Source organism: Arvicola amphibius, chromosome 2 (assembly GCF_903992535.2).
Source record: "Arvicola amphibius chromosome 2, mArvAmp1.2, whole genome shotgun sequence".
NCBI lineage: Eukaryota > Metazoa > Chordata > Mammalia > Rodentia > Cricetidae > Arvicola > Arvicola amphibius.
Window position 1 is genome coordinate 129,130,427 of NC_052048.2, and position 22,634 is coordinate 129,153,060.

Here is a 22,634-nt window from a genome sequence, read left to right on the forward strand (position 1 = left end):
GAAAGCCACTTAACCTCACTGAGCCTCAGAGCCTCATCCATGAAATGGGCAGCAGTAATAGTCTCTCTTGCTCATTCTATGTAACTGTCTTACTGTGGCCCTGGAGTTAGCATACATAGATCGCTTAGAACATTGCCTAGCACTCACTGATGTGTTAGCTGTTGTCATTTTCTTTTCTCAGAGCCCTTGGCCCAGTGGCTCATAACCTGTGGGTCATGACCCCTGGGGGGGTTCAAATAGCCCTTTCATAGGGGTTGTATATCAGATATTCTGCATAACAGAAGTTTACATTACAATTCATAACAGTAGTAAAATTACAGTTATAAAGTAACTACGAAAATAATTTTATGGTTGAAGGGTCACAACAACACAAGGAGCTATATTAAAAGGTTGCCGCGGTAGGAAAGTTGCGAACCACTGCTTTAGCCCATATTCTTGCTCCTGGGGAGCTCGGTCACACACGTCTGTGTTCTTTGTAGCATTGTGGGGGAATGTGCCCTGCACTCTGGACAGAGGTGGAGAAGGAGCATTTCTGCTGTTACTAAGCTGTCATCAGCCTTCTCAAAGGTTCTTTCAGCCATGGGCTTAGTAGACTTTAACTCACTACATTTCTATTAGTTGCGGCTGTGAACAGAAGCGTCCCTGGGAAGCTGCCTGCAGGATCGGCAGTGTGGAGGGATATTAGCTATGCAATTATAGAGTAAAGGGCTCCACAAGGAGGAAATAGTAGTTTGCATGAGAGACTTGGAGCAGGCAGGTGTGTCGGCATTGGGTCTAGGCTAGGAAGCACAATTGCTATAGAGGGACACAGAGGCAGGAGCCCCCTCATTATTTAGGGAACATATATGCATAATCCTGTAGGTTCTAGGAGATTCATTTTCTGCTTTTTCCCATCTTGATAATGAATGCAGTAGACTCTCTTGGGGGGGCATTGTCTCCTTGTTGTGGGTATGCTAAGAATATGTATTCAGCCTTACGCCTGACTGACAGGGTTATTTCCTTAGCCCTCACTTCTTCTGCCACCTCCACCCACTTCCTAATCCCTTTTAAGATTCGGTCTTTAAAGCAGAGGGATTAGAGTCTGTCACTTCTGCTGCACCATTTGTGAGAACTCCATGGTCATATGGAAACGGGTGAATGGTGTCTTCACCTAAATATAAGAAAGAACACATTGACGAGAGGAGACAGGGAGGTCAGAAGAGATACTGAGGTATTTCTTTTGATTTCTGGCATAGGATAGCCCTTAGCCCATTAAACACTGTCTGGTTTCTTGCCTGGCAGTGGAGATACCATGATGGAGAGGGTAGTTTTCCAAGGGCAAGGCTCATGCATCGCACTCCGGGTGTGCAGACCCCTTTCAATTTTTCTCCGCTAGGAGTTCCCTGCAAAATAGAAGCAATTAAAAATGTTTTAAACCCTGAATGAAGGTATAGGTGCAGTGCCTGATCGAAATCACTGTGTTTAGCAGGTTACTTCTTCTGTGGAGTTGCCATGATACCAGCTTTATTGATCAGTGTTACCCGTGGTGTTTCAGTGCAGACCATCCTCGTAGAGAAAATGCTCTACTACACTGTACACATGTGTTTCACCGAAGGGTTTCATTCTAGGCACTGCTTAGAGAAGAAAGACCAGGCCAAACAGCTATCTGCTTACGGACATTTGCAGTCCTGTCAAGGAACAGAGACTTGCATGCGAACAACGTGAAGGGGGACACCCTGCACTGTATCTCCAGGTTTGTCTCTCCCAGCTGACTGTGGCCTCCCTCGGGCCACAGATGTGTCTCACTCACCTTTGCCTCCCTTGCCGACAGGAGGACAGCATCCTCTTCAAATAACCCTCGTGTTCAGTCCTCAGCCCCATCCCATATAAAGGCACTCATCAGGCTTTTGCTGGGATAACTCACCTTGTCAGCAAAGTCCTGCTGACCTTTCAAGCCAGGATTTGTTGACCTGCTGCCCTAGAAATCAGTCCTGATCCCGAAAGAGTTCTTTCCTCCTGCCTTCATGCCATCACTTTTTGTGGCAAAGGCTTTGGCTTACAGTGGAAGTGGAACAAGGAGATTGTTGAATAAACAGGACTGGTGTTTTATCAGCGTTTGCTAGATAACAGGTCCCAGGAAGAAGGCATGGGTCTGTTGTGCACTTTTTTACTATAAGATTTTAGGTCATCGCCTCGCTGAAAGCGTATGTGTGTGCACATAAAATTGTGATTACAGATACAACGTGGAGCTCAGTCTTCCACGTGCTGTGTTACATGTATGGGATCAAGGCAGGAGATGCCGTGACAGGAAGACCAGCTTAAGATGGAGGTGTCCGTGAAATAGCCAAGGGGTAGAGGTCTCCCAACTGGTGACATTTTCCTACTCACGTGGCACCATCAGCCAACCTATGACAGAAACAAGTCAGGGGTTCTTCATGGTCCCCAGGGCTGCTGGTTTCTGGAGCCAAGCACTGTTGTGGCGTTGCTAATGCATTCATGTGTGCTTGGGAAGGCAGATGGAGTATAATCTGAAGATCCATCATTTACTTACAGGAATATATATAGAAGGAATATGCAAAACACCTAGGGTAAGTGGTGCATCCGAGCTACTCAGCGGTCGTTAGTAGCCTCATGCTTTGCCCCCAGATTGGTGTGAGGGTTCGGCTTGAGAAACAGCTGTGCACACCTCTTGGCAACTCGATTAAAAGTTCTGTGGCTTTTTATTAGCTGCTAGAAATTGCGATGGGACAAGGGTGACAGATTGGAGCCGGCCCGCCCTGGCTTTGCCCCGCCCTCCACACATGGTTCTTGAGGGTTTGTCATCACACATCTATCCTCGCCTCCTGCCCCTGTGGGCTGACGCTGTATATACTTCTCTTTGTTATGTGTCGTGGCGACAGGCCCAGCATAGGGACCTGCTTGAAGGAGATCCCGGGGAGGGTGGCCTGGGTTGAAGGACTGCATGTGGGCTCCAACAGCCTTCCAAGTCTCATGCCCTCTCTGTGCAGCACTTGCTTCTCTCCCCGTAAGTACCAAGAAGCATGAAGGAACTGATTTACTGCCTTCTAGAAACAGGGATTTACTGTGTCATCTTTCATATTTGCCTGTGTATTTTAGCCCTGCAGCCTTCCTTAGCTTCTTATTTTCTTCATTTTCCCTAGGCTTTTACTCCATTTATAGTGTAAAATTACTCCATTAGCATCACAGATCTGGGGACATTTGAATAGGGAGGGACTTAGACATCATCTAGTACCCTGGAAGGGATATTGATTTTTTTCTCTCTTGTGCCAGGGTGAGCCCACCGAAAGAGGCTGTCCTGTGTTATGAATCTGCATCTCCATTTGAGCTTTGTGGGAATAAGAGAGGGGTTTTGTTTTTATGACATCTGCCAAGGGCATAGACTTCAGGAGTGGGGACTGACTTTGTATATTCTGTGTATTTTCCATGACCTGGAATTCAGTCTACCTTATCGTGTAGGTAAGAATACCGAGTGTTGTGGAAATTACTTTGCCTATGTAAAGATGTGTTACGTTTGTTTATGTTGCGGAATGTTACTTTATGTGTAGGTGTGTTGTATTTGTTTCTGCTGCCTTTATTAACAATGTAAATGATGGAGGATTCTCATTGGCTAATAAACAAACTGCCTTGGCCACCCCTTAGGTGGGTGGAGTAGACAGAACAGGAAAAAGGAAGTGAGGTAGATGGCTCATACAATTGCCACACCTCTTCTAAGTGAGAGAGATGCGATGAAGCCAGCCACCAGGTCAGACGTGCTGAATCTTTCCCGGTAAGACACCATTCGTGGTGTTACACAGATTATTAGATATGGGTTAGTCAAGATGTGAGTAAGAGGCTGAAATTAATGGGTTAGGCAGTGTTTAAAAGAATACAGTTTCCGTGTAATTATTTCGGGTAAAGCTAGCCGGTGGCCAGAGGCCTGGAGGCAGGTGGGAATGCAGCCCGCCACTCCTCACTACACGTAAAGACGTGTTGCATGTATTTATGCTGCATTTGTTTAATTGTGCATAGATTTGATGCATTTGTTTCACGTTGCCTGCTTAAAGCCCCTTATTAGTCTAATAAAAATCTGAACTGCAAATAGCTAGGCAGGAGAGGGATAGGTGGGGTTGGTGAGCAGAGATAATAAGTAGGGGGAGAAATCTAAGCTCAAGAAAGAAGAGAAGGAAGAAAATGAGGGAAAAAGAAGAAAATACACCTGGGTTCAGAAGCCAGGCAGCTACCAGACAGACATGGAATAAATATACAGAAAGAAAGAAAGAAAGAAAGAAAGAAAGAAAGAAAGAAAGAAAGAAAGAAAGAAGAGTAAACAGTCCCAAGGCAAAGTTTAGATAAAGAGAAATAGATTAAAAGAAGAGATAAGCTAGGCTGAGCATTCATAACTAATAATAAGTTTCTGTGTCCCGATTTGGAACCTGCTTGGGGTACGAAAGAAAAAGCCCGGGACAACTGAGAATCTAAAGAACTCTACATCTTCTCAAGAGTCATACAATTTGTAAGTCACTAAACTGGAATCTGAACCCAATCTGACCACAATGCCTTACCCTAGACTTTATCTCTACGATGTGTTGTGCTGCCCTGAAGGAAAAAGAGGCACCAACGCTGTGGACCTTTACATATGCCAGAGCCAGGAACAGAGAAGCAGGGAGAACAGAGATGCTTTGGCTCAAGCTACTCTCGGCTTGGTCAGATGTGCTTGATGCATGATGCTTTTGTACCTTGGATTCCCCTCCTTGGTATGGACTCAGTGTGTGCTAGGTGAACAGGGCACTTCTGATATGAACAAACAGTTCTCACATCACATCCTGCCAGAGAATCACATGCCCCCCCTGGGGAAGGAACTATTAAATTGGAACTAATTCTTTTCTTCCAAGTAACATATCAATTTCATGTGACCCCAATGTCTATGCCATTTTAAACTATGTCCCCAGTTGGTAATTTTGCTGTTTGTGGGAGGGATTTACCCCTTCCCACTAAGCTCCAAAGGAGGAATCCAAGTGTGCCTTTTCCCTTTCCCCTGTCCCCAATAACAGCCATGCCTTCCCATTAATTCAGGCATGAGTGTCCCCTTGGAATGTGCCAGACAGGCACAGGAGATATGAAGGATCTGGATTGTTGTGTGCATGGGATAAGTCTTCTCATGCTTCTTCACTCTAGACCATGTGGTAGTCACCTTGAACAGGAAATACTACAGATAAAGTGTCTTACAAAAGAGAAAGTTTCTTGTGATTGTGGAAACTCAGGATTCATGGCCCATAAACCATCAGAGTGGTTTCTGGTGTGGTCTTCCTGCTTGTAGATGGCCATTTTCATGGTGTCCTCATGTGCCATTTCTCTGGGAGATAGCACTTGGGTAGGAAAGAGAGAGGGAGAGGAAAAGGAAGAGAGAAAAAGAGAGAGAGAGAGAGAGAGAGAGAGAGAGAGAGAGAGAGAGAGAGAGAGAGAGAGAGAGAGAGAGAAAGAGAGATGTAGTTGGTTGTTTTACTTTTTGCTCTTTTTGGGGAGCCCACCACCCAGCAAATAAGTACACGGAAACTTATTCTTTCTTATGAATGCCTGGTCTTCTTAGCATGGCTTATTCTTGCCAGCTTTTCTTAAATTATCCCATCTATCTTTTGCCTATGGGCTTTTACCTTTCTTTTATGTCTTACTCTGTGGCTTGCTGTGTAGCTGGGTGGCTAGCTCCTGGAGTCCTCCTCTCCTCCTTTCATTCCCTGATCTCTCTTTCCAGATTTCTCCTCCTATTCTCTCGGCCTGTTAGCCCCATCCATCCTCTCCTGCCTAGCTTTTGGCCGTTCAACTCTTTATTAGACCAATCAGGCATCTTAGACAGGCAAAGTAACACAGCTTCACAGAGTTAAACAAATGCAACATTAAAGAATGCAACACATTTTTGCATCATTAACCAAATGTTTCAAAGCATAAATAAATGTAACATGTCTTCAAGTAATATCCAACAACAGAGAGATCTTTCTCCTCTTACAGTGTTCAAAGTCATAACTTCACTTTATCTTTTCATCTCCAAATATAGATGGTATATATTATGGTGGAGAACCATAATCTGTAATGTAAGCCTCAGAAGGTGGTCAGGGTGGGCATTGTGATTGCAGTAGCATTAACATGGGATCTGGGCCTCAGATAGCTCAGGAATTTACCCACCGTTACCATGGCGGTGAGTGCTGAAGATGGAGGAAAACAGAGGTTTTAGCTTCTGCCTCTTCTCATTGTTCTCCATGGTTCCCAGCTCAAATCTAACCAAGACAAAACAAAACAATGCCCCCCCCCCCCCCCCGCGAGTCGTTTCTCTGCCTTATATCCTTGATAGCATTGGCAAAATGACTTTATGCCCAATGTTTCTTAATGGTACTTCAAAAGTGGAAAAACATCACAATGCAAGTTACTTCTGTACTAATACTCAACGGTACAGGTTTGGTCACCAAGAAGTATTTGGAGGTGCCTTTCAACCAACGTATGATCAATTCTTCAATAGATAGCAGCCATGTGCCCTTAAATTCAGTTCAGTTCTGACACTATCTGCTCAGAGACTGTAGGTAGTGTGCTTAAACCCACAGGGTCGCCCCAAGGCATACAGCAATACAAATAGTAGATTGACAAACAGCAGTGTTATTTATAGCCACTTCTGACCAACTGGCTGTAAGTCAGGGTTCCCACTACCCTCTCCTTGGGTTTGACTCCTACACTTGTGTGGCTCACAGGATTCAGAGAAACACATTACTTATATCGGCTGCTTATGATAAGGATATTACAAAAGACACTGCTGAAGAAATGGGAGGATGGGGTGTAGATTTCACGCTCGACTGGGCTACTTTCTAGAAACCTCCCAGGAGCTCTCGGAGCCTTTTAGATATTTTTATAGTGGCTTTATCACACCGATGTGACTGATTAAATCATTGGCCATTGATGTCTGATTCAACACCAGTCCCTGAAGAGCTTAACAAGGCTATGGATTTTCTACTCCTGACTTACTCATTACAGCTGAATGCAATGAGCTGAAGGTCCCAGCCCTCTAATCATGCCTTGGTCTTTCCTGTGACGAGACTCATCCCAAAGTTATCTAGGAGTTGCCAGCTCAAAGAACTCATTAATATCCAAAATATACTTACCACCTCGAAGATTCCAAAGATTTAGGAGTTTACTCCAAGAAACAGAATAAAGAGCAAGCATATATTTCACAGTATTAAAGCCATCTCAACTATCCCCCTACAAAGAATAGTTTTGTTATCAATAATAGCATGATTCTTCTTGTTAAATGTTATAATGTTCTTGGTATGTGTCTTGAACAGACATCTATAGATATAGTAGAGTGTCATTTATATTTTTGACAAACTGGCTATAAATTGGAGTTCCCTCTACTATCCGTAGATTTAACTCGAATACTTGAATGCCTCATAGAATCAACTTTTTTTTTTTTTTCGAGACAGGGTTTCCCTGTAGTTTCTAGAGCCTGTCCTGGAACTAGCTCTTGTAGACCAGGCTGGCCTCAAACTCAGAGATCCTCCTGCCTCTGCCTCCCGAGTGCTGGGATTAAAGGCATGCACCACCACCGCCCGGCTTAGAATCAACTTTTTTACTTGGCATATAAAATAATAGGTTTCATTATGGGATTTTCAAGCATAGATACCATTGTTCTTTGCTCATATTTATCCCCAGCCTCCTCCCCATCACTCTCCTTCTGGTCCTGCTAGCTTTCTTCTTCTATGTCCCCAAGTAGATCTCTTTCTGCCTGGATGTATGAATAGATCTATGTATATATAAATTAAGTTTTTTTCTAATACTGTGTATGGGTGTGTATCTCTTTGAGCATGTGTGCATGAGTAAGGGAACCTATAGAGGCCAAAAGAAGATACCAGATCTTCTGGTGGTTGTGAGCTGCCTGGAATGGGTGCTGGGAGCTAGATTTAAAGCATCTTCAATAATGTATATGTTCTTAACCACTGAACCATCTCTCTAGTCCCATGTATTTGTATGCATTTATAAAGTTGGATCTGTAGGAGAAAAAAAAATGATGTTTTTAATTTCTTGCCCCTTTGTTTTTTCTGATGTATCCCTTTAAACTCTTACCCTTCGTCCCCTACAGAAAAATTTACCCCAAATACCACCATATTGATAATACTACTCTTCTTTGTGTTTTTAAAAATCGGTATATATTCAGTAGATTCCTTTGTGATAAATAGTTTGGGTTGGGAAATTCATAGACGTGTTGAGTTCTTTATCTCTATGACCTAGGGAGAGTCCAAAGCCATGGACAAGTACAAGACCATGAAACCTAAATTGGTTATACACTGGACTGATCCTTTTCCTATGAGTGGGGCCTGTCTAGCAGGTGCGGTGGTATTCTCTTCCCAAACCAGCTGGCCAAGGTTATTTGCTGTGTGCAATCTCCTGGCTTTACATATGTCTGTGGGAATTCACCATTGTTTGAATTCTGGGCAGAGCAGAAGGCACCACAAGGTCCTTACCAAGCCTCTCCATCTCTGTCTCTGTCTCTCTCTGTCTCTCTGTCTGTCTCTGTCTCTCTGTCTCTGTCTGTTTCTCTATCTCTACACACACACACACACACACACACACACACACACACACACACACACATGTATTACCTGAAGATAGGAGGAGGGACTCACTGGGGACTTTTGATACTCTCCCAAAAGTTCTGAACCTGAGCACCAGTGGAAGAGGCTGTTAGAAACCAACCCAACAGTCAAGTACATCACGAAGAAGCCACACCCTCTGTTAAACCAAGTCCTCACCAAGATAAGCGGGCTATAAACAGAGTCAGGCCAAGTTCAAGTTCACATCTAGCCCTGCTGTCTAGTCCTTCATTCTTTCCCGTTCTCCTTTGTCCTAAAGAATTTTTAAATGACTTGCAGCATTGCCACTTGGTATTTGGGTGGCATTCCAGAAACCTTTTATCTGATTTCTAACTCAGTATAATGGTCTCTTAATAGTCCTTGTCAAAAACCACAACTCTCTCCTTAAAGGGAATAAAATAGTTTATTCTGAAACCAAATATAAGTGACCTTGGTCTGAAAACAGATTCAGATAACCCGAACTACTCTGTTCTAACGTAGTGATATTTTAATAAAGCTATAAATCAAGACATTAAACTAGAGCTATTGATAGAAACACGGCAGCTAGGTTGGAGAAAAGCAGGGAATAACTAGCTTAGGCCTCAGATGTCATCTGACGACATTCTCAGCTTTTGGGTGAGTGGAAGCTTGGGGTCTGTGTGTATCCCAAGATGATTTAGCTAACGTCACAAGAGCGTTAGGTCACACATAGAGGTAGGTAACAAATGGCTATTTATAGAGCCATAAATTTGGCTTCCAACCTGTAACATTTCACATCCCTACAATTAGTCAGCCTGCCTACCTTGCCGAATATTTGACACAGGTGTGCCTGTTTTTATTTTTTATTTTCTCTGGACAATGCATTTCCCACAGCCAATATGCAAGTCGATTGAAAAAAATCTAGCAAAACAATACATGGAAAATCTAAAGCCAGCATTTGCCACCTAGTAACATCCCAATACTCAATATGCATAATTTTAAGATGGAAATGTAACTGTAATCACAGACCTGTGTGAAAGAAATGGCTCTCACTCACATTCCTGCTCAAAATGGATGTGTTCTTGGCTAAAGTTGAGCTTCTGCATCAAGTTTACAGTTCCCTGATGTCATCAAGAAAGGATTCATTATTTCATTGGTTTGGCAAAGCAATCCCTGGAAAGGCATTAGGATCTGGGAACAGCAGGTGATTATGGATGGGGCTAAATTATTTACTTCATCAAAGTGTCTCTGGGCTTTATCATGCAGACCTGTCACAGGAAGCTGTACATAAAGATGAGTAATGGTCCCTTTAACTCAGGGATCTGAAAGGTCACTGGGGCCTTGGCAGACACATGAAGTTGTGTTTGCTACATCCATCAAGAAGCAATTGGGTGTGGACGTGATGCATGGCGGACAGCTGAGGGTGGACTTTCACTGTGTGGTTTGTATTCTGGTCAGGCTGGGTGTTCAGTGGTGGGGCTGTGACCAACCTCCTGGCAGCCAGGATCTTGTACTTACTTTGTAACTACTTACTCCTACGAAGGAGCGTTCAGACAGTGGCGCTGTGGAGAATGGAGTAGGCAGAGTGCTCAGTGGATGCACAGGTACCTGGTTCTTGGGTTAAGAAGGAGAGACCTGGAGCTGGGGAGATAGGTCAGTAAATAACGCGTTTGCCACACAAGTGTGCAGACATAACTGGCAAGTGGACACGGTTCCTAATCACACTAGGGGGCAGAGATAGGGGATCCCCAGAGCAAGTTGAAGAACTGGCCTACCCAAATCAGGGAACTCTGCGTTCCAATGAGAGCACCCTGCCTCAGAAAATAAGGTGGACGGTGACAAACTGGCTTATCAACCTGGTGTCTCCACACAAACACCCACAATTGTTCATCTGCACACACACGCACACACACACACACACACACACACTAAATGAGGAGAGACAGACTTTTCCTGAGACCCCTAACAGTCAAAGCTTTAAAAAAAAAAAAGCATGCGGCTGAGCCCAGCTTCAGAGCACAGGTCTGTAATCCCAGCTTTTTAGGGGGAAAGACAGTAGGACCCCCTGCCTGGACTGCAGATTGAGGCAAGACCAGACTGCGAGAGACCCTATGTCAAAATAAAGCTATATTTTACAAGGGCTGTGGTGTGCAGCTCACTGGAAGAATGCTTGCCTAAAATGCATGAGTTTTTGGCGAGGTTCTAAGTTCAGTCCCAATACCATGGATAGAAGCGTGGGTGAATGGGTGGATACATGGATGGACTGGTGGGTGGTTAGTGGGATAGATGAATGGGTGACGGGGTGGGTGAATGAATGAATGAATGAGTGGGTGGGTGGGTAAATGGATGGGTGGATGGATAGGTTGATGGGTAAATAGATAGATGGGGTGTTAGGTGGAGGGATGGATGAGTGGATGAGTGGATGGATGTGTGGGTGGGTGGATAGATGGGTGGGTGGATGGGTGAATGGATGGGTGGATGGGTGGGAGGTGGAGGTATGGATGAGTTGGTGAGGGGATGGATGTGTGGGTGGGTGGATAGATGGGTGGGTGGATGGGTGAAGGGTGGGTGGATGGATGGGTGGGTGAATGGGTGGATGGATGCGTGATAAATAGAAAAGAAGAAAAAAGGAAGTGATGTAACTTCAAGTGCCAGTATTTTTTTGCCTAGATTATCATCCTCCAAAGGAAGATAATGGGCCACTGCTGGCAGCCGATTTCCTGCTCTGGGCTGAACACCTGTTTTCCAAACTCCAGTCGTATTTGTGGACACCTGCACCTATGTGCTAGCCATGTCGGATACACTAAATGTTTTCTCTTTTCAAATGGTCCAATTTCGGATTTCTGTAAATGTGTAGACAAGAAGCCTTATTCTATTATTGTTAATGAATATAGAACATTCCTGAAAGAACTGGTAACATGAACACCAGGCAATGCAATTAGGTTCTTGCCAGAGACTTTGGTATGAATTTTGGCAAGTTCCAAGAGGCACTGAAGATGTGCTGGCACTTAGGTGCAGCTTTCCGCCTACTAGAATACAAAAGAGCTAAAAGATGGTTGAGAGAGGGTAGCTTCCTAATGCTGTGGTTTAATGGGATCCAAGAATTTGTTCTCGTGTGGCACAGAGGATGTTCTTGGCCATCTAAAATGAGATGTCCCACCATCATATAGGGTTCTATATTTGAGGAGAAACGTCACTAGGGACTTTTTACTTCCCGTTCAACTTCCAACGTTTTATTCCCTCCATTCATTAATCACCCAATTGATGACTTCTGTCCCCTCCCACAAAGCTGGGTGGAACTCAGAGCCTCAGGCGTGCTAGGCAAACTCTCCCCCACTGAGCTGAACTCTCCGTCTTCCACTTCTACTTTTTGCTTACTGGCCTGAGAGAAATGGGCGGCCATCGGACCTGCCCGTTCAGTTCTTTACACTTCACAGAGCCTTCAGGTGCTACGTCAAAGCCATTGACATTTTCTCTCAGAAAATGACTGGAGCCTGGGAGTCGGCTAAGGAAGTAATCCCCGGGACTCCCTCTGCTCAACCCCGCTGGTTGGCATGGCTGGGGCCCTGGAGCTCCTAGCCCTCCCCAGCGAAAGGCAACGTTTCCCTCCCTTTCTTCCTGAGGCTGACTCCATTCAGATGAGAAATGCTTTTGAGACAGATGCGAAATCAATGGCACGAGGCTCACGCTCCTCTGGTTATCTTCCATTCTTTATCAGTGGAGCTCCCCCAGCTTCCCCAGATGAGAGTCTGGGGAGAGATTCATCTTCTCCCTTGTTTCTTATTAGAACACTGTTGTAGCCACAGGGGCAAGAATGACAGATATTTGTAGACTGTCATGGGGGAGATAGAAAAAAAAAAACGAGCTCGTTTGAAGTATCTGACAACTTTCTGGAAAGACCCAAAGCACTGTTTGTGAGTTGAAAAAAAAAAATAAAGTTTTAATTGTTATCTTCAATCTGCCTAGATTGTAATCCTTGCTGAAGATTGTTCCCAAGTGTAGTTTAAACGTACTTTTAATGCTCGATGCCGGAGATCTCTAATGAAAGAGGAAGTGTGTGCATGCGTGTGCATTTGTCCCCGGTAACCCTGTAACACAGACTTCTCCAGGATTCCTGTCTATTCTTCTCCCCAGAACCTAATGTTAGACCATCTTCTGACACTCCAGGTTTTCCAGGATGCCCCAGAACTTGTGCCTCAGCCTCCTACATGCTGAGATTATTGATGTGTCCCATAGTGCCCGTGTATCTCCTTTCATGTTTCCTGTATTTTGGTGACTCGGAGACAGACCTATCAACCTTCAGATGTTCTTTATGCAGTGAGGACAGCCACCATGAATCAGCCACGTCCCCATCTGACATTCTTTGGAAAAATGTGTTACCTTTGGGGTGGTATATGCATGCATGCTTGTTAATGTATGTGCAGTTTTGTAAGAGATGCTTCTGCATGTGTGCAGTGTACATGCTTGTGGAGACAGAGGTGGATGCTGGGTATTTCCCTCTGTGTCTCCCCCTTGTGACATAAAGCCTTTGTATTGAATCTGGGGCTCACCCATATGACTAACCTGGCTAGCTGACCAGCAAAGCATAGGGTTTCACCTATCTCCCAAGACTGGAATTGGAGGTATGAACTATTATCTCTTGGTTTTGTGGAGCTGCTGGTGTTGAATTCCTAGCCTCAGACTTGCCTGGGAAGCACTTCCTCAGCTGAGCCTTACCCTCTACACCTTTACTGTGTCACGAGTTCTTCAGCGCCCTCCTGGGTGGCTTCAAGTCCCTATTTCCTGTTTTGTTGCCTGGCAAATCTGGCACTCAAGAGGCATCTGGAAATACCCCAGTGTGCAGGTAGAGAATCTGCCCAGGAGAGGCCCTGCAAAGGAGAGTTTCAGTTGGACCTCAGTAAATGAGTGCTCCAAATTGCCATCCACCACTTCATCTCTGATAAAATTGTATTTGCCTACATAGCCTTACAGCTCCCCACCCCGTATATTCCAAGAGTAGGTTTTTATTACTAGTGCCCATTTTGTTGGAGGTTTCCCCAATTTTCCACTGCATCTCTTTCCAAAGCTAGCCTTTCTCATTTGTCCTTTGTTCTGTCATATAAAACACTGCTAGTCCTTTTTCCCCAAAATGCTGTTAAGAAAGTGATCCCCCTGACTTTAAATCACAGCACCTATGTTATAGAGAGGGGGGATGTGGGGAGTGCAGTAGCAGGCACTGTAACCCTAACACTGAGGCGTAGAGACAGGTGGATTCCTGGAGCTTGCTGGTCAGTGTAGCCAAATTGGCAAAGTCCAGGTTCAACCCTCTCCAGCCCTTTCTGTACTTACCAGAGCATCCAGGCCTTCCCATATGGTATTGCAGCTAGCAGATTAAAAAACAAAGTTCACTAACGTGGTGGAAGTTTTATTTAAACGTCTGGACACAATATAGGGCCCTTTGCTCATGCTTTCACTTCCTGTGGCTTTGGCTACGCACAGTCATGATTTGAAAATACAGTCCAGTGTACAAGATGGCCAGCAAAGGTAGAGGAGTGAGCGAGCATACTCATGCGATTTTAACTCTGGTATATTGTTGTGGCTGTTCGATTCAATTATTAGTGACTGACAGCTTCTTATTTGTGCCTAATTTATAAACTAAACTTTATCCTGGGTTTCTACGCATGATGGAAATGTGGTCTATTCATACTGTTGGTGGCTTTGGTTATTCATTTCCTGGGTGTCTTGAACCAACCATATCCCTCTCGGATAAGAGGAGGCGTGCGTTTGAACACTGTGGTAGTCACTCACCTATTGAAGCCTGGGTCCTCATCTTTACTTTTCTGGAACTGTTAGTGTGTGTTATGAGGATGGTTGTACTCACACAGGCACACGTGGACACCCGTCTGCTTCACATTCACCCTGACCCACATTTTGTTCCACGTGCTGAGTTCCTTGCAGGTGTGGCTCTGCTATCTCCAGCTGGTATGTCTGTCTATGAAACCCAGAAATGGATGCTTAGATTAGGGCATGGCACAGATGAATAGGTGGACAGACATGGGAGACACTGGCATTCTGATATGTACAAACACTGGGGATAGCAATACTGGTAAACAATAAACCCGGGGCCTTTGCCTTTTTATAAAGTGTTCCTGTCTGTAGCCCTGGATGAATGTGAAGGCTTTCTCACCTATTATTTCAGTGATCCCACAGTGTCTCGGTGAATCTGGGGTGATGGAAACTGCTATCATTCTGATTTTGTAGGTGATAAATCTAAAAACAGACAAGGTAAGCAGGTACCCCTGCCTAAAAGGTCAGAGGCTGGACTGCTGGGCCAGCACTGTACCCCTGGTAGCCACTTAAGCCTAACACCAGTATTCCTTGGGAAAACAGGAGGCAGGAGAGATGCAGGCCTCTAGGTAAGAAAGCTACTTTTAGTAATAGGTACACTGGCTCTCTGAAGTCCAGTGCCATTCCTGCTGAGTGTGGCTGAGCTTTCTGGCTTTGCTCACTCTCCATGGTCATGGACATAGCTGCACATGGAGGCAGGGTATGAAAGTTCTTTTTGACTGCACCAGTGCAAGACTATATAAGGTTTCCAAGCTAACTCAAGCCCCTCGTCCAGATCCAACCATTTCTTGGAGATCCTTAGTCTCAAGGACAAGCAGGATGAGGACCATGAGAACAGCCCTGATTTCTAGCTGCCTTGACTGGCGCTTGTGTGTGGCCGGCTACAGCAGGCAGCCACTTTCCACTTTCTCGTGGAAATGGATCTTTAAATTGAGTAGTTAGTGCCCAGAGGATGAGGTTACTGTTAGGAAAAAAATGTTCTCACTGCTGCCTCGCAGATAGACGGGCGTTTATATTCAGCAGTGCAATAATGAGGAGGAAAATAGAGATTTCGCTCTTCCTGGCTTGCCTCTTAGTATTGCCTAATTGTCTTGCAAAACACTTGACTTGGTGATTCTCCCTCAACTCGCCGTCTAAGTGTGCACATTATGATGGCTCTCAGCTTACTATCTACCACAGCTGTTTGGGGAAAGGTGATTTGCTTTCTCAGTCTAAGTTGCTTTCTTCCTCCAAAACACCTCCTCCAAGGGATGCTCAAGCTTGGGGAACTGGAGAACTGTGAGGTTTGCTGGGCACAGACTTATCTTCTCCTCTTCCTCTGCCCTCCCTGACCCCCAAGCTTGGGATCTCATCATCTACCTGCATGACTCCCTTTAATCTATGTTTCACCTGTAGATAACCGAGACGGTGTTTATTCTACATGGATGAACACACCCGGTGCAGTCAATTTATTTCCGTTAGTGGAATAAGAAGACACTTTCCGCATGATGGATCTGATCAAACATCAACAGTCTGAATGGATGGTGGAGAAGGTGAGGGCCAGTGCCTTGACAGCACGATGTTAGTCTTCTCCTGAGACAGAGGTAGGCACAGTAAAGAGTCTACATTCACTTTTCCACACATTGACTGTGAAGAATAGCCCAAATACAAGTCCAGAATTGTGCAAACAGACAGTTGCTTTTTTAATGTTGGTCATTTAATTATTATAACCACCAGTTGAATTCTGGCAAACAAAGGCTGGCTTGACTATATTCAGCTTTTCAATAATGGCTCGTGGGAACTCATTTCTGGCTCATTCCCTGCCCAAAATTCTGATGCCTAATGAGCTAAGTTGTTCAGAATCTCTTGTTAATGGAGTCCTGGCGATGGCAGGTTTCTTTGGTCTGAATTACGTGGACAATTGCCCAAATTGCCACTTTGTTTTGCTGGCATGGTCGCAGCTTACTGAGACTGTGTCTCTCTGAGGTTGCTTTAAAAAAAGATTTGGCATTTAATAAAAGCTCTTACTTACTGGTGTAGCAGTTCGAGCCATTTAGATAATTAAGACAGAGTTCCTTTGAATGTATTTTAAGTTCTAAATGTTTAATGTTTTAAAAGTTCTTTACAGTTCTAAAATCCCATTTAGGTTATTCACACATGTACAGGAAAGAAAGAGATTGGATTTAAGTTGGAATGCATTGGGTTTAACAAGGAAGGATGGCTGTAACTGTCTAAAATGTGTTGGACATGTGTTCTTTGCTTTTTGTCTCGGCGATTTCAACTTTTCAACATCCGCCCCCTTCTCAGCGTGGTTACCACTGTAATTGCAAATTAAACCACATTAGGCCCCAGTTTGTTTGACTTCTGGTTCCCAGTATAGACACTGGGGAATCGAGTAGCGATCCAAAAATACTGCCAAAGGATGATGGACAAATGAAAGTTTTCAATTAGCTGTCAGTTTGATCATTAGCTTCTGACATCAGCCCCTCTGTGTCTGTTCCCCCCCACGACATACATCATGCAGGGACTTACTGTCTATAATCAACTCCCATGATGATTTCTACTCCTCTCATTTCAACTTGTACTTCATTCATCTTAAGTGGGTTACTATTTTTGGAGAGATGTGTGGGATTCTTGTGTGACTGAGCAAAACATATTTAATCTTAATTAAGTTTGGTAGATTTTATTTTGTTTTGACATTTAAAGCAAGTCAACATTTGAACAGAACTATTTTCTTTGACAGAACAGTTTATCACCCCAAACTAAAGGTAGGCTTCATTTAGAGTCCATTTTCCTCCTCCTCCTCCTCCTCCTCCTCCTCCTCCTCCTCCTCCTCCTCCTCCTCCTCCTCCTCCTCCTCCTCCTCCCTATCATCATCATCTATACCCTTCCAAAAACCCAATGGATTAAGAAAGCGTTGATGCCATCATTTATTTCCTGAATTAATTTCTCCTGCATTTGCTCTGCCCTGCTTCTGCTGAAGAATACTGACAGAGGAGACAAGTGACCTGGGATCCCGTGGCTGACGCTTCAATAAATAATTGTGGTTTCTCAGCCTCAATTTCCTCAATATGCTATGATGGGTCACAGAAGGATTTCTAGGGACTGTTTTCACCTTCCTTGGTTTGTGTAATTTTACCAAATAGAGAGAGGTATTTCTTTCCTCTTTAAGAAAGGAGAAGAAAGGGAAAAGTATATCAGGCAGGAAGGCGAGAAGGGAGAAGAAAGCAAACACAGAGAGCAGAAGCCAGTTTCTGTTGAAGTGCTTGTAATCTTCTTGGATTCTTGGAGGCTGAGGGTCACATGACAGCAGCACACAACACATACAGTGCCTAGCGCTCACAACATCTGTTGTCTTCAAGCTGGATTTATAATCATTAAAAGTCAAGGGAAAAACTGAAGCATTGCTCAGTGTAGGTATCTGCTAGAATTCTCTCTCTCTCTCTCTCTCTCTCTCTCTCTCTCTCTCTCTCTCTCTCTCTCTCTCTCTCTCTCTCTGTGTGTGTGTGTGTGTGTGTGTGTGTGTGTGTGTGTGAACAAAACAGTCTCTGGGTCTGAGCAATAGATGACTGGTCATTGGGCTTCAAAAATTCTATGCATTTTTTTCAAATTAGGTGCAGTGAAGAGGAGCCGCACACTAGGAAAGCAAATGGGTTATTGTTTCCCATGTTTTTTGACTTCTTTGCTTACTCTCGGGGGAAGGCGTTTCTCACACCACCTGCTCCAGCTATTAAATACAGCTGGGGGTGTCCCCCTCCCTCTGCCAGTCAAGTGGGCGAGGAGTGTCCTTAGTCTCCTCTGGGTTGAAGGTTGCACTACCTATATTTAATAGGCATATTTGAGGGATGCTTCAATTCCTGTTCCTTCCGAGAGAGGTGAAAGGTATGTGTGCCTTGAGGGTGACTTTTCCCACCCCCTCCGTTGGTGGGCCCTGCATCATGTACGTGGAGTGAACAGTGCACAGAGATGCTGCCCCGCATCATGTACGTGGAGTGAACAGTGCACATAGATGCTGCCCCGCATCATGTATGTGGAGTGAACAGTGCACATAGATGCTGCCCGCATCATGTACGTGGAGTGAACAGTGCACAGAGATGCTGCCCCGCATCATGTATGTGGAGTGAACAGTGCACATAGATGCTGCCCGCATCATGTACGTGGACTGAATAGTGCACATAGATGCTATTCAGGAGATGGAGCAGGACATGACCTGCCTGGTGGCAAGGTTCTGATTTGTCACCACACCTTGGGGATGTAAATTGAGTAAGCCCAGACTTTTTCTAGCTCCCAGAATAAATTATCTTGCTTAGGACCTGGGGTTTGGTGTCCAGGAATTTGTGGCTACACCTTTCTGCTCATGGTTCTTTTGAGGGTACACATCTGGGCAAAGTATTTCTTTGGCCTAGAGCAAACAAGCCTGCTCGTATGTCAGGTGTGGGAAACTCTGAAAGCCTTTGGGAGACCCAATTATTCTGGAGAAACTCCTTGTTGCCATCACCTCCACTGGGAGCTCACATGTGAGCCTTTATCCCAGTGATTTGGGGGAAGAGGGTGTTGAAAGCAAGGAGTGTCTGTGGCTGCTGGCCAGTTGGTCCTAGCCAGACACTTGTTCCATAGCAACCTACTCTGTAGACAGCCAAAGTTCTCTTCCAAGCTCACTTTAATGTAACCACTCTAGATTTCTTTTAAATATACAAAAATGGTGGGTGTTTTAGGTCCCTTGATGAAGAAGATGCAGGCAAAGGGCTACTAAATGAGGGGTCTTTCCTTGATCCGGGGTGTTGGCAGCTCAGCCTATCTAAGATCCTCCCAGCCCTGAGTATCCCACCCTTCCTGTCACTCCCTTGGCTAAGTTCAGGATCTCTGCAATTGGACCTACAGTCATTCTGAGATGAAGGGGTGCACACACTGTATCACGCTCATGGCTTTGCCTGTTTGCCTCTCCTATTTGGAGGCAGGAGAGTCACCTGTTCATGGGGCATGGCACAGAGAAAATTCTGAGTTTTGTGATCAGGTAGGTGTGTGTTTCATACTGGCCCCAGCCGTGATTGATGGCACCATGCTGCGTATGGGTTTATTTTTTGCATTTTTGATCAGCCAAATATGATTCATCGATGGAAGGATAATAGTGTATCTCTTTTTCATTTTGAATTCTTTCTGTGTTAGGACTTTTAAATCAATTTCTCTATTACTTTTGCTTCTCTAATCAATTATTCCTTTTCTTAAAAGAAAAAGAAACAGTAAGACTTTTAAAGGAGTACAAGGTTATTCTTCTAAACCCATCTCTGCTCCAGTCCTTTTCTGAATCACCTCTATGACAAAGTTGGTTTCTGACAGAATCAGTTTTGGGCTTTTAAAAGTTCAACTAGACATTTATAAAGATATTTCCCATAGTCAAAAAAGTAGAAGTATTTTGAACCTACTCTGGGAAGTTTTTATTTGTTTGTTTTTTATTGACATGGTTTCAGACCTTGGACATCATTGGACCTTCTCATACTGATGTCTTACAACATTTCTATAAAGTAGGTGGAGTTCCTGTTGGTTTTTCATCTTGCCATTCCCATTGCTAGCATGTTAAATAGGAATGCAGGAAGGGCCAATGAGTTACTCAAGGTCTCATGGTGGTGAACGCAGAGGAAAGTGATGGCGCCGTCTGCTTAATTCCTGCATTCAGCTGGCACAAGGGGTGGCCTCCTCACTCTCCACCTTTTTAAAAATTTCAGGAAAATTCCCCAGAAAGGCGAGACTTCTTCCTGCTCTCACACACCTGTCTGCACAACAGGGGCAGAGGCTTTCCTGCTTGAGTCTGGTCTGCAGGATGGAAGGAATTAATATTAGTTACTTTTTCTATTGCTGTGATAATGTGCCTTGGTAAAAGCAACTTAAAGGAGAATGTATGTATGTATCTTGGCTCATGGTTTGAGGTCATAGTTCATGGTGGTGGGGACATCACAGGTAGGCTGATGCAGCTGGTCACACTACATCTGCAGAAGGTAATGAACATTTGTGTTCATCTGTCTTTTCCTGTTTGGTTACAATCTGGTACCCAAACTCAGTAATTGGTATTTAGGGTGGGTCTTTACTCCTTAGTGTTCCTAATCAAGATGACTCCTCACAGACCTGGTCAGAGGCTGACCTGATTAACACTAACTATCACACCGCCATTTAATGCCACAAAGCACAGTGGATTCTAGATATGTAGCTATGATCGCAGCTTATCAAACAGTCATCAATCTTACTTCTGGAGAGTTTCACCATTCTTTATTTGCATATGGATTTATTACATTTATTTATTATACTTATTAGCGACAGCAGGACACCAGGAATAAGTGCTTTTGTAGATTTTTTTGGATCTGTATATAGTCATGCCCCACGGAATGGTAGAGGCATAATTATAATTATGTCCACCATTTTACCAATAACTTCTGAGAAGGTAACTATCATAGCATATACTTACACAAACTAAGATGGCAGCAATGCCACTAGTAAATACTGTCTCAAGACATCATTCTCGTAACACATGTGGTTTGTTACTGAGCAAAGTGTTATACAGTAGATGGCTGTATTTTCTGTCTAGCACATGATCTTTCCTTGCCATGCATGGTCTTGAAATCCTAGCCAATGACTGACATTTCAGCCCTCTTTGAAACCACATATTTCCTACTCCAATAGAAAAGAAATCTCTCCCTTCAGTTTCCTTTTAATGGAACTTTGTGAATCATCTTGTCCCGGTGAGTGACTCTGTGGCCGGTATACTTAGCTGTGCCCCAAGCAAAAGGAGTTGGTGATGGTACCCATCTGACTGGAGCACCCTAACACCTCCACACAAAAGGGTGGTTGTGGCCATGTAACTAACACCATGATGGCAGTTGTATCCCTTTAGGACTTGGGTTTCTGAGCCTATTTCCTGATTGGCTAATATGATACAGTCATCTGTGAGGAACCTGATGTGACCTTATGATGCCACCAATGACCTGCTCTCCTGAAGGTACTTGGCTGTAGCACAACTCCTGCTCTACATTGTATGTGGTACCATTTGCCAGTCAGGCGAGGGGCTGGAGATTGAAACACACACATGCACACACACACACACACACACACACACACACACACACACACACACGACATGGGTGTCAAGAATGCTCTCTTCATTGTATTTTGGGGCAGCTTATATAGGCTCTCCTTGACTAACGGCCATGCCCTAACTCTCAGCTCCAAGCCCACCAAAAACCACTCCCCTGCCATCAGAAACTCCTGAGGGTTTCATGCTCAGAGCAGCTGCAAAACAAGATATTTGCTCAGAGCAGCTGCAAGCACAGGAAAACAAGTTGTTTACTCCAGCAGGCAGGAGTCATGGGAAATTCAGGGTCTGGGGATCCACAGTCCCCAATGCTTGGCCATCAGCCCTTCCACAACTCTGCTGAGCTTTAAGTCAGACTTACTCAATGACTGGGACGGCCAGAAGCTCACCACAAGGGCTTTCTGTTCTGACCGCTCCAGTTTACCCCTGGTCCCTTTCATGGACAGGGCAAAACTTCATTTGGCCTGGATTCTTGAGCCCATAATGAATAACATAGTGAATTAAACAAATGGTTGTGGCGATTTGAAAGAAAATGATCCCTATAAGATTACATATTTGAATATTTGGACTGCACTTCATAGTACTGTTTGGGAAGGATTAGGAAATGTGGCCTTGGAGGAAAAGTGTCATGCGGTGAGGGTGGCAGGCTCTGAGGTTTCAAAAGTTCATGCCAGGGCTCAGTGGTTCCCTTCTTCCTCGTGCCTATAGATCAGGATGTATGCCCTCAGCTACTGCTCCAACACCATGCGTGCCTGCCTACTCACACTCCCCACATGACGACCGTGGACTAACACTCTGAAACTGCAAATGAGCCCCCGGTTAAGTGCTTTCTTATAACTTGCCCTTGTCGTGACTCTTCTCCACAGTTCTCCACAGTCACTCAAGCGTTGATGAAAGGGAAAAGATACTCTTAGTTTTCTGTACTTAAAAAAATTCAATCAACAAATATTTGTTGAGGGCCTACCTTGTGCATGGATATGAAAGTGAGTACAACAGAGCCTCTGACTTAGGAGGACAGGAAGTCTAGTAGCATTGCTTTACAAATATTTGGTGAACACAGGCACGCTAGGCACTGTTTGTGGCCTTGGAACTTTCTCGGCATCTTTCCCTCACTTTGGAGAATTTACAGACTCTAAGAGAGAGATGACTGAGCAAGTAATAATACCGAAGATGTGATCTGATGG

General features: G+C 44.5%; 1 protein-coding gene and 1 pseudogene across 1 annotated transcript in view; both read left to right on the forward strand.

The window, feature by feature from the left end:
* The window catches only part of Alk (ALK receptor tyrosine kinase), a 733,404-nt gene that overhangs the window by 100,826 nt on the left and 609,944 nt on the right, over positions 1-22,634 (forward strand). The window lies entirely within an intron of this gene.
* On the forward strand, positions 1,267-1,397 carry LOC119808608 (annotated as a pseudogene).